The sequence below is a fragment of the Hevea brasiliensis genome, chromosome 5 (genome assembly GCF_030052815.1).
Source record: "Hevea brasiliensis isolate MT/VB/25A 57/8 chromosome 5, ASM3005281v1, whole genome shotgun sequence".
In the NCBI taxonomy this organism is placed as follows: domain Eukaryota; kingdom Viridiplantae; phylum Streptophyta; class Magnoliopsida; order Malpighiales; family Euphorbiaceae; genus Hevea; species Hevea brasiliensis.
In genome coordinates this window covers 10,930,876-10,944,278 of record NC_079497.1, presented here as the reverse complement: position 1 = coordinate 10,944,278, position 13,403 = coordinate 10,930,876, and positions in this window count along the sequence as shown.

Genomic DNA, 13,403 nt, shown 5'->3' with positions numbered 1-13,403 from the left:
GTTCCGAAAATTTTTAAAGAAAATCCGGCAGAGTACCGGCTAAAAATGGAGAAAACTGTTCTTCGGAACCTGTTAAAAACACTTCCAAATAATTTCCAAACAATCCCAACTTCAATTCATCAACAAAATCTCAATATCAAGATATCCACAACATTTTTCAATTTCAGTTCTCAATAACCTTTTCATTTCTCAAACATCCATTTCTCATAATACTCATATACAAACAATAAATAAATGCTCAAATTTTGCATTCATAGCCATAACTTTCATTATTTACATGAACATCAGAATACATTACATAAGTTCAAATACATATGAGAAAGTAAAATTAGCTACAAAATATCAAAATGACACCTAGTGTCCTACCAATGCAATCGCAGGTTGAGGTGACACGGACATCGTGCAGAATCGCCGGACAGACTCACCCGATCTGCGGTCTACTGGCTCACGATCTGTATCTCCGGTACCTATGCGTGGCAAGCAACGCGCTAAGCAATAATGCTTAGTGGTGCAATAGTATAATAAAAGAAAATAGCAAAAAATAAGTATGTATAGAATGTGTATGATTTCTTTGTTTGGTATTGGTGTATCCATTATTTCATTATCTTCGTCCACTTTCATTCATATGGTTGCCTAAGTAACCTACACTAGATGACTGGATCGATAACGTAACCGCACCGGGTATCAAGTACCTCGGGCCACACCATCGGTCACATATGCATCTCCGGTGTACAATGTAACAGCTAACAAGTTGTGATAACATCAGCACAAGGCCAAAGCTCAATACAAAGTCGAATGGCTAAAAGCCATAAAATCACGTAATGGCAAATTACCATGTGCGATCGCTAATCGAACCCTATTGGCATGCCAAATTATCCAAACCAATCTTGTTATGTATACTAGGGCATTTGAAACTTTTAAATTCTTCAATTTGTGAATTTCAAGTTTTGGTGTTACTATTCACCTCATTGGTCAACAAAAATGTTGACTTTTGGATAGACAATATGTACATTGACTTTGGAACTCCCAATATACCACATTTTACATTTAAAACTTGTTAGAATTGGTCACCATTACCATTTCTAACTTAAAACCAAGAGGGCAGAAAATTTTAGTTTTTGAAGCATAAGTTTACTGTTCCATTAAGCACTGTTGTAGTGGGAATTTGAAGAAATGACAAACATGAAAGTTGTTCCTTATTTTGTCTAGTTGAATTTCCTTTTTTGAATCACTCCATTTGGAGTTTTGTAGCTCCAGATATGGCCCAAAAACCACAACTGGCCAGATTTCCAAAACTGCAGAATTACCAAATCTACAGTACCATGAACAGTGGCTGTGATTGCATATTTGAATAGGTTTTGGCCATAATTTGGGGTAGGTTTCTTCATGAAAGTTGTTTGTCTATGTCTTAACTTGTTGCTGTAAAAATTTCAGGTCAATTGACCATATCTACAGTAAGTTATGGTCAAATGAACAGTTACTGTTCATTTGGTCATTTCTGCAGGTGCTGTTGCAGGGTATCCGGATTGGGGCCAACTTTTGGTCCTCTTGCTTTGGTCTTTTGGGCATGGTTTCTTCAGAAACAATGTGCCATTATAAGCCTAGTTTCATGTCCAATTGGCCAAACACCAATTGGACAAACACAGCCAAAGATATGGCAGTCCAAGTGGACTGAAATCTCAGCCACTCTGCTATTGTCCTTAGGCAGCCTACACATTCACTTTGCCATGCTATATTTTAGTCCAAATTGTGGTCAACTTACCTAAATTGGTCACTAATTGACCATTAAAATGTTCTCTAACAATTTCCTAAGCCAAGTCAAATTTTCACTTCTCAAAACCCTAATTTCCAATTCAATTTACCTATACACCTTAATTAGCACACTAGTTCATTTTCCATGCATATACATACCTTAAACATCATTTCTAGCCCACTCTAAGTCCATTAAAACAATCAAACTCATCCTTCCTTAGGGCTGCCGAAAATTGAAGATACCTTAACATATATAATTTACTTTAAATTTTTTACAATCTCTTAACTTAAAGTGATGCTCTACCAAAGATTAAAAGAGTGAGAGTGAAAGTATAGCACTAACCTCTTTGCTCAACTTATTGAGCTTGTGAAAACTCTAGAATTCCTCCTCTTTGTGGCTGCCTAGAGTTACCTTGTGATGTGGGGATAAGTTTTAGTGAATGGAGTAGGGAAATTTATGGTGAAATAAGGAGAGAACTTGAGCTTTGGTTGAAGGATTAATGGAGGTTTAGGGCAAGCAAAGGTTTCGGCTGCACTTAAGGAAAGAGGGATGGCTGCTGGCTTTTGGTCTTCCTTGGTCTTTATTTATCTCTTTTATTAGTTAGTCAAATGGTTGCTTAATTGTGATTGGTTATAGTTTTTAAATGACATCACCATGATGTCATAAATAAGCCTTTTCCTCAATTTCTTTTCTTTTCTTCACTACTCATTTTCAATTTAATTTTTAGTAATGTTTACTCATATTTTATGTCATATTAATTATTTACTCAACTGGACAAGTCGGCCAAAAATCACCTCTGAAGGCGAAATGACCAAAATGCCCTCCGTTTGGCTTAACGGGTCAAAATTGTCTGTACCGATTGAAAAATTTTTCTAGGTATTTTCTTGGCATTCTAATGCCATAGGAACCTCAATGACCCTTCTCTGGAGTCCCAAAATTATTTTATGAATTTTTTCCCCGGGTCTAGGGCTCCTCATTGCGAGAACCGCAACTTCCCTCTGGTTACCCATCGCTAGGGCATCGGTTCATTTAACTTGGTTGTATTTTATTTATAAAATTTTTACCAAATTTTTCTTATTAATATTTGAGTTAATTATGGTCCCTCACTTTAGTTTAAATATTTTTCCGGACATTCTAGCTGTCCGGACCGACACTGGTCACCGGAACAGCAGGATGTATGGAGTAGTTATCGGGAGGGTGTTACAGGAACACATTCTAGGTAGTAGAATTTGTAAAGGTAGTCCCTAACTCAAGTTGTATAGTTTGTGCTTTGATTAAGCTAGCTAGTTAAATCTGTAAAATATTCCTAACTTCATAAATTAAGTAAAATTACTTTAATTAATATAAGGACAATGTAAAGGATCTTCAGGAATATTTTATATTTTTTGAAGTGCTGAAAATAATTATTTGGACTATAAAGGAGTTAGAGACTCAAACTAAAGTTTGAAGGATTGAACCTAGATATTAGGATTCTTGTAAGCCCCGGATGGGCATTATAATTATTATTATGAGCTTGAGGCCCCATGTGTTGTTGATGTTGCATATTCTTATAGGGGTTTAGGTCCAATTATACGGGAGATTCTATCAAAATTTTAACAAGACCTTAGGAAACTATTCTTGCTTTAATTAAAGTAATTGGTTAATTTTGTCAGTAAATTGATAGAAGTCATTGTATCTGTATAGGTAATTGGTGCTGGCTAACCTTTTTTTTTCTCTCCAACCAGACCAGCTGTAATCGGGTCGACCAGTCCATGAGTTGAATATTGATTATTTATGTACTTTTAATATTAATTATATATCTGGCATGCTCATGTATTCTACAAATAATTAATTATGTATATAAATAGTTATTATATCAGGGGCATTTTTAGTTATTGCATATTTAATTATTGTTATTTGTTATGATTGCCGTCCTGAGGATAATTTGAACCTCTGTGTGTGTTAATGTGAGTATGGTGTAGATATGGATACTGGTAGGATAGGTAGTTGCGGCTAGAGCTTGGCTCATTGGGACCTGATCCTTTATATGGATAAGTCGGGGTGAGTATGGTTTTGAGTTAATCTCGCTGACCCCCAGCACTTGGATTATTAAGCAAAAGTCCAGCTTGAGTTAACTTTGCTGGCAGATATTAGATTAAGAGAGCTATATAGGGGATCAGCTCCCATATATATATATATATATAATTATTGTTATTTGTTGTGATTGTCGTCTTGAGGATAATTTGAACCTCTGTGTGTGTGTTAATGTGAGTCTGGTGTAGATATGGATACTGGTAGGATAGGTAGTTGCAGCTAGAGCTTGGCTCATTGGGACCTGATCCTTTATATGGATAAGTCGGGGTGAGTATAGTTTTGAGTTAATCTCGCTGACCCCTCGCACTTGGATTATTAAGCGAAAGTCCAGCTTGAGTTAACTTTGCTGGCAGATATTAGATTAAGAGAGCTGTATAGGGGATCAACTCTCATATATATATATATATATATATATATATATATATACACTGGGTGTGTGAGTAACTCCAAATTAACTTCTCGTGTGACTATTGGGTGAAGTATTTGTTTTATGTATTAGATATACATTTCATGGTAGGATTGCACTAGTTTTAGATAGTTATAAAAATTTCATCTATAATCAATATCTAAACTCTCTGAGTCAAACGCTAATTCCTGTTCAAATATTTTTCCCATATTACAAGAGAAGTGAGTTTATTTCTTTGAGTCTAATCTACATTTTCCTTCGCAGGTTGTTCTTCTTAATTTAATAGTTTATTATATCTATTTATTTATTTATTTGTTTAATAACTAGAGCTTCGCCATGACATTAGTTTATGTATATATTATATTAATTAATAAAAAAATTTATGACATTAAATAGTGTGTACATGATGGGTATCAGAGTTGATTTAAACTCCCCTAATTTTAGTTTCCTGATATAAATGGGGTTGAGTTGGCCCAAAATAAATTTAAAATACTTTATTTTATTTTTGTTGCATGTTGGGCCTTGATTTTGGTCTTGGTTATGGCTTTAGGAATAGTGAGGCTTACTACGGGCCTCGGGAGCTTTATGTCGGCCCTGATCCTAGTGTCGGTCTGCCCCGTGAGATCGAGTCATGACAAAGTTAGTATCAGAGTTTAGGCTTTAGATTCATAGGATCGTGTGTACTTAGAGTTGTCACATGCAGAGTATAGGTTCCTGTTTCATCTTTTTCTGTAATTCTTTGTTTCTAGATTCTGCATATTTTCCTGGATAGTATAAGAGTGCTTCAGTTTAGTGTTTTAGTTTTCGTGGAGTACATGGTGATGTAAATTAGAGTTAGTAGACATGTTGAGGTCTGCCGTGGGGATACATACTCCAAGAAGTCCTGCATTTTTATCAGTATGGGGCTAAGTGGCGTGCCTATCTAGCTGTAGACCCTTATTTTGTGATGAGTATGTGCATTGAGGCCGTGGGAAACTACATGATGAAAAATTGTATGACTGTAAGATATAATTGAAGGCATGGAACTGAATTATTAATTCCGTGGCATGATCTTGAATAATAATAATAATAATAATAATAATAATAATAATAATAATAATAATAATAATAATAATAATAATAATAATAATAATAATAATAATAATAATATGTTTTTTGGGAAATTAATTTAATTTAAATAAAATTATGTTTTGTTTAAATTTAATATGAGTAGTTCTTAAATGGACCTAATTGAGTTTAATTGGGCGTCATGGGCCTAAGAAAGCCTAGTTAGAAATTTTAAATAAGACCTATTTAATTTATTTTTTGAAAATTAAAATAAGAAAATATCTTTTTCTCTATCCCTATCTTCCTATTGGTTGGAACACCTCACCCATATCCCAGTCTCACCCAAATTCCTCGTTCCCAGTTGTTTAAGTTATCTGAACCTTATCACACTAGGACTTCAAACCCTACCACACCTCATCCTCACTCCCTATTGGTGCCTTCCACTTTCCTTGTCTTCCCATTGGTTGAAACACCTCATCCATATTTCAGTCTCACCCAAATTCTACGATCCTAGTTGTTTAAGTTATCTAAACTTTATCACGCTAGGACTCCAAACCCTATCACACCTCTCTCCCAAAACCCTATAAATACCCCACTGATAAAAAAAAAAGAAGAAAAAAAGTAGGAAAAAAAAAGAAAAAAAAAATTAAAGAGAGGAATAGCCAAAATTCTTTTAGTTCTTCTTTTATTTCTAACGATATTTCTTAAAGGTTAGTTCTTTTATTTGCTTTTCAAGATCTATACCATGTAATGTTTAATTCTATGTTCCTTGTTTTTAATTTATTTTATATGTTCATATAGATCATATAATCATGTTTAATTTTAGGGGATACACAACTCTGCACATGTTCAGTTTTCTATCTCTCAAATTTTTATTATTTTTTGTTATTTTTTGAATCTGTAAAAAATTTGTAAAAACTATATTCCTATTCTACATGAAATTCTATTAATTTTACGCTCAAGAATCACTAAAAAAGCTTTAATATTTTACAAGTTATGGCTGTTTGAAGTTAGGGTTCCTATAAAATCCAATTTGTAGGATACCCGATTTGTGGAGCCCATATCTCCCTTGTTTCTTAATATTTTTGTGTAAATCTAGTGTCTAAAATTAATTTCAGAAACTTATGAATCTTTTCCAATTGGTTTTGCATTCATATCTATTGTGGTTAATGAGTTATGAATTTTATAAAAAGTAGTATGATTCTGTCACTTAGAAAAGTTACGATTTATGTAGACCATTCGGCTAGGGTTTTGTTTGATTTATAAATTTTATGATATTGCATGATATATAGGCTATCTTCTGTAAATTTTTTTATGATTTTTAGGCATGTCTAACTATTTTTAAAAAATTGGATTTTTTGCTACTGTTAATCTGCCAGAATTTGAAAATTGTATATTTATGCATGTTCTTGTATTTTCTTGAGTTTTTAATTGATATTTGATCTATTTTTCTATGTTCTTTTAATTTAAGAAGTGTTATGAAGTGTTTGGATCGTGTCAGAAGACTTAGACCATTAGGTAGTCATAACTAATTAGGAATCTTAACCCTTCAGGAGACTAGAGTTAGAATCCAATGTAAATTGTTATTAATATTTTCTTTATTTCTTTTATTTTCTTTAGTTTCTTTATTTTTTATTACAAAAAAAATTTGTAAGTAGTCCTAAGGTAAGTACCAAAGGAGGCATTTGCGTGGAGCTTATGTGGAGTTAAACGGGAGTAAGCTAGGGATATCATTGTCATACTAGAAAAGAAGACCATTTTTTAAGGGTAGCTTGCCTCAATAGCAACTGCATTTACCAACAGATAAGTGGTTCTAAACTCCTCGAATAACTATTGGCATGAAATTGTAGTAATAATAGAATTTTTATTTGGTAAATTAAAATTAACTTTGTTTTTAATTTAACTGACTTTTGCATGTAATTAATTTAAATAAATACTTTGTAAATTAAAATTAATCTTGTTTGTAAATTGAACTAATATTGGCATGTAAAATAAATTTAATTTAATACTTGGTAATTATAAAATAAATTTGCATGTTAGAAATATTTATTAGGTTGTGATTGTTTGGGCCTTATGTGATATTAGAATAAATTACACATGTACATAATTAACTTAGTTTAATTATCCTTATGGTGACTTTATGAAAATTAATTAATTAGGTTAAATAGAAACGTAGGGTTATTTGAAATTGAATTTATTTGTAAATTAAATTCTCAATAATAAATTAATTTTAGTCATCTGGTAAATATCATTTAAATAATTAGCAACCCCATAGATAGGAATTACTTGTGCATAAAAATTGTGTGTAAACAACAATCCTTCTGTGAATTACTTGCGTGTGTAGGATTAGAATTACATTTTTTAGGATAAAGTTTAATAAAAGAATAATAAATAAGACTTCTAGAAACATTAGTAGAGGACTGACACTCAAATCAACGAGGTTAGACCAGGCGTAAAGGGTGCCTAACACCTTCTCCTTGCGTACCAACTATCCCGAACCTAGACATTGGGCTATGGTAATGACGGTTGTGGAAACTCTGCAAGGAGTAAGTTGCCATCCATGACCCTCGGAAGAAACACTGAATATGTCTCGGTTATTACTCGGGTGGTGACTCCTGTCTATCTATGCCTTCTTGGCATAAATCCTTAGTACCGTGGTAGTGTTCTGGGAAGACGGTACTTACCAGTGGTTTGATTTTATTAGGATTGTATGAAATGCATGTATAGGAAATGCTGTCTAAGGAGGTGGTACTTAAGTGAGACCATTGTGACTCCACCATCTTTCCTGAGCATTACCTGGTGCATTTTATATAATTCTAATGGATGATATTTCGCCTCACGCCCCCCTCCCACACTAGCATAAGGCATGAGTACATAAAGGTGAGTTATGATAGTATAGTTGCCTTAGATGGGAGTGAGGGTACCACTACTGTCAATCGTAAGTGGATAGCCCAGTCAGAGTAAATTTATAGTATCAGGGGGTTAAAGAGAAATGAGAGGTTGGGAAACTTGGTCTGTTGGGACGTACCGTAGTGACCTATGCAATATTTTCAATGTTTGTGCTATAAGCTGTAGATTATAATACCGACATGAGATTATTGCATAGGGCTACATGCATCCCTATGGTGTTCCCTGATGAGGGTGTTTATAGACAACCTATGGTTTGGTATATATATATGCCAGAACAGAGTTCTATATCTACGAAGAAGTTGAGAACTCCTAGTTAGGGGTTTAAAACCCTTGAGCTAGAATATCGAAGATCACAGTTGAGCAGCAATTAGAGTCAATGACTTGGTTACCTTAGCATGAGCTAGCGTTATATTAAGAGTTGCCATAAGACTAAAGGTTTCAATATAGTTATAAGTAAAGGTAACACCTATATAGTGAAACCATCTGGTCTCCGATATGGGGTCTTGGATAGTTTTGGCATTACAATGGATGTTTTGCCTAAAGTTTAGTAAAAATAGTAACTTCTTGGTGTGGCAGCAAGGCACAGAGTATGGCTCTGCTTCCCTAAGAGGAGACCAAATGCTATGAATGATATTCATAGCCTATGAAATGGCACTTTAAGGGGTTTATAGTATGATAAGAGAGTCGATAGCCTAACATGGTTGTGGCTAGGTGGCAGGTGTCACACCTTACCCCTCTGTAAGGCATAACATGATCCCGTAGAATACCTAATGAACTACCGAACTTCACCTACCGATAACTCATTAAGTACCCTACAAGGGATTTTAAAACAATTTTCTTCTTTTTGATAAGTGGTGAGCATTTCTAATAAGTATTTTAAACATGTAATTAAGTTGAAAGCTAGTTGGAAATTTTAGCACATTTTATTTTTCTGCAAATTTTATAAAAATTTTGACAGAGTTCCCTCTGTATTTTGAGAAAACAGTTCTTCAAATACCTGTAAAAAGCACTTCTAAAAATTTTTCTCAACAACTGCTTCAATTTCACAATCAAACTCAATCCATTTCAATCAATTTCTCAAGTTCAAAATTCAATAATCCTCAAAATACTGGCAATACATTTCATTCAATTTAAATAAAATAGTTCCACTCATATTTCATTAAAGATAAAACAATTTATACATATCCTTACAAATTTATATCAAAAGAAACACAAACTAAACTTTATTACAAACTTCATACAAATTTTTGTACAAGCTGCTCAAGACCCATGTACATGTTCATACATTTATGTGCAATATATACATCAAAATAAATATTTACAATTAGGGTATAAATTATACCCGAAGACTTTAGGCTGAATGAACCTCAATCTTTAGCAGCTCAGTCTGCTGCTCCTCTAGTCTCTGTATCTGCGACAGCAATAAAAGCTATCGCTGAGTACTAGGACTCAGTGGTGCACAACATACTAAAATAATCTTTATGCAACAATAAAATCACATTTATTCAAAAATTTGACTAAACATGAGCACTAAACACAAAACATAATTTATGAGATTTTAATGCAAACCACGTTCATTTCGAAGTATCAAAACACATTTCATAAAACCCACAGTTAAATCATGCCATTCGAAACTGTCGCAAGGGATTTTGCGGTCGCCTGAACGAACCCTCACCGAAATGGGAAAGAGTGAGGAGTCGCCACCTTAGTTTTAAGGGAAACTAAAGAAAACCATTTGTGAAAATAAATTGAAATGAAACCACTTCAAGACAGAGATTCTAGGTTCGGGGTCTGTAAAAGGGTGGGGAAGGTGTTAGGCACCCCACCTCGTCCCTTAATAAGGGTAAGTAGATTTAATTTTGCATTAGTTAGGAGGGCTTGAATGGACATGTTGATCCTTTTGACTAAAGGAGCATTTGATTTTTCACTAAATTTGGATCACCCAGATACATAAGTAAATGAGACAACCTTAGTGAGTTACTGTTGCATGTTAATCTTATTTAAAAGAACTATTTTATTTAATTTAAGAATTGTATAAGAACTCTTCTCCGAACTCTTTAATATTTATTAAAATTTTGAGTTGAGATCGGATAAGAACTCTCCTCCGATCTCTTTTAAATCATTAAAAATTTTGAGTCGAGACCGGATAAGAACTCTCCTCCGATCTCTATTTAATGCTTATTAAAATTTTGAGTTGAGACCGGATAAGAATTCTCCTCCGATCCCTATTAAGTATTTATTTAAAATTTTGAGTTGAGACCGGATAAGAACTCTCCTCCGATCTCTATTTAATTAAAGTTTTGAGTTGAGAATCGGATAAGAACTCTCTTCCGATCTCTTTTAAATTAACAGGAACCTGAATGGGATCTTTCCGATCTCCCAAATTTTAATTTCAGCTACATGTCATAAGGTCCTAAAGCTAAGGATTCTGGCGTTCTAAGGTGCTGGGGATAAGGTTTCTTTTAACTAATTGATATTTTGTGACTAAATAAGAGAAGCTGGACTAAATTTTGCTGACCTCCCCTAAGGTCACTTTACCAGTACCTATTAATGTCCGATCTATTCTGTTTCGTTTACTTTGATTTTATCCCACTTTATGGCATCTTGCCGAATTGCCGTTTACGTCAGCCTAATATTGTGGCTATTTTCCTGATGTGTTATTCAGGCTCTCTCTCTTAAAAGAGGCCCTTAAGTTGCAGTTACCTATGTTTTACCCAATCACTTACACGCTACTAGGAACTAGAAAGCTTGCATTCAGAAATGACGAAGATTAATAAAATGATGGACTGATCACTAAAGAGATAACTCGAGAATAACGTTCTTTGGGGTTCTTTTGCACAAAATGAACTTGGAGAAAATCGCATACGTAAGAAGAATAAAGAAAGTGCAAAAAGTAAACGTAAACAGTTAATAAAAAAGCAGTATGAGCTCTTACCTGTAAGGAGCCAAATCTATTGAAATAACTACGGGGTGACGAATAGTGATAAGGCAGCGGATTGATTAGCCTGAGGGTTGATGTTCGTCGTGAACGAAAGGGTGCTTAGCTAAAATGCAATCAGATTAAGATAAAAACCGAGTGGAATGAAGTTCAGCTTGGACAATGGGAATGAAAACAGAGATGATAAAGGGCCGAAAGTGAGAGTGTGACCAGATAATAAACAAACTGAAAATGTAGAGTTCCAGTATTCAGAATCCTTTTCAAGAAAACACTTTAGAAAACTAGTTTCAAAAGTCTTTCTAATCAACACTTCTAAGTAGCAGAGTAACAAACTGAATGAAGTTTCAGAGTTCTTCCGCTATAATAACTACCTCTCTTTTTTGCCCGTCCCCTGAACAGTTTTTCATGCAGGTATTTATAGGAATCGGGTGCTCCCCATGAAGGGTCAGGATTTATTTTGAGGGAGATGGAGGGTCAAGATTTCGAAGGACATGATCGGATGTTCAGGAATTAAAGAGAATCAAAATGAATGGCTGAGATCACTCTTCAGAATATTTGTCCTTTTCTTCTTTCAATCTGACGGTCCCAAATCTTCTTGTCCGGAACGATCTGAGGGCTAAGAGCGAAAGACGCTGGTATTGTCGTCTTCTCTCTTGATCCAAGGGTTCCGGGTTTGTCCTTACCAGTGAGATCAACGGTGGGGATTGGGATGTACAGGATCGCATGACATACCACCGCACTGCAAGATTAAGGCGATTCTTAGCGGCGGTGGAGATCTCTGCTCGCAACGCTTTAACTACCTCGGCTCGATTCGACGACGGTTATTTAGGATTTGTCTTATTCTCTTTGTCTTCCGATCCCTCCCCCTTCTCGATCTTCTTGACACGCTCCTATTCCGATCTCTCATGCTGATCTCCCATCCTCCGATCTCTATTATTCCAATCCCTTAATCAGCCTTGGTCTGGTCAAAGCATTAATTTCCCCTCGATTCCCGAAGCGTCCGCTTCATTTTCTGCTCAGTAATAAATGCCCGTTTTCCCCTATATATACCCCAGACGAAAGAGACTTCCCTTCATCCGATTTCCTCTCTTCCTTCTTACTTCCCAGTTCTAGCTGCTCTGGTGGAAGTTCCGGCTACAACTGTGGCTTTGATCCTTTTCCGATGGACTTCCTTACTCCTCGACTGAAAATTTACGACCCTGGTGATCGCATAACCTTGTCTGATGATGGTGAGGGAACTGGATCAATTGACCGATCTGGATTGCGGACCTCGACTGTGCCGATCTCGAGTCGCTCAACTGAGTTTATTCGGCTTCTCATCACATTGGGTGTTCTGACAGCGGCTTCCCTCCACATTGGGTGTTCCGGCTGCCTCGATTGTCGCTTGTTACACCTTTGGATCAGTCATAATGTGGGCTTTGACATAAGCCTCTTTTAGATAGGATGTTCTGCTGGTCTTTAGAGATCGGCCTTTTGATGTAATCAGATCTCTAATGTATTTCAATCTTGAGATCGCCCAGATGATGTAATTTGACTTTTGGAAATGTATTCCGATCTCTTAAGATCGCCAAAATGATGTAATTCGATCTTTTGGAAATAAAAATCTTATTTTGCCAATTATCATTTTATTGATTATTTTCCGATCTCTGATATATTTGTCCGATCTGGTTCCTAACAAAACGACTCTTTAACTGATCCTTTATTCAAAATATTCAACTTATTATGCCGATCTTCAGTTAACCGATCTCTTTGGAATGTTCGAGAGACGTGTCAGAACAGCTGGCGAATCTCGTTAACCGATGCACTGCCTGGAACCCCGTGAGCATTAAATGCTCGGACGAGTATAAATAGGGGTGGGGGGTTAGCCATTTGCTCCTGTATGTCATTTCAGCCTCTTGCTCACAACTTCAAAGTTCTCTCGTTTTCTCAAGTTCTTCCGACGCCGATCAGACTCCGGTAAGGGCTTTGATCTTCTTTTTAGTTTAAATTCTTTACTTCCTTTGAAAATGAGTGGCGCCGAAGGTCAGAGAGCGACGAGCCCTCCTTCCATTCAATTCTCGTGGTCGTCTGATGAAGAAGAGGTAGTCGGGCCAAGCGTTCAACAAGAACCTCCTAGGGTCTCCGTTCCAGCTCGAGGTAGTCGGACCATCAAGGCACGCACCTTCTTCAGGGAGGGAGAATCTCCCTATGGACGAGCTACCATCGATCTTGCAAGAACTGACCGCAATCGCTTAGCCAGAGTACAATATTCGCCCCGATTCGCATTTAACTTATCC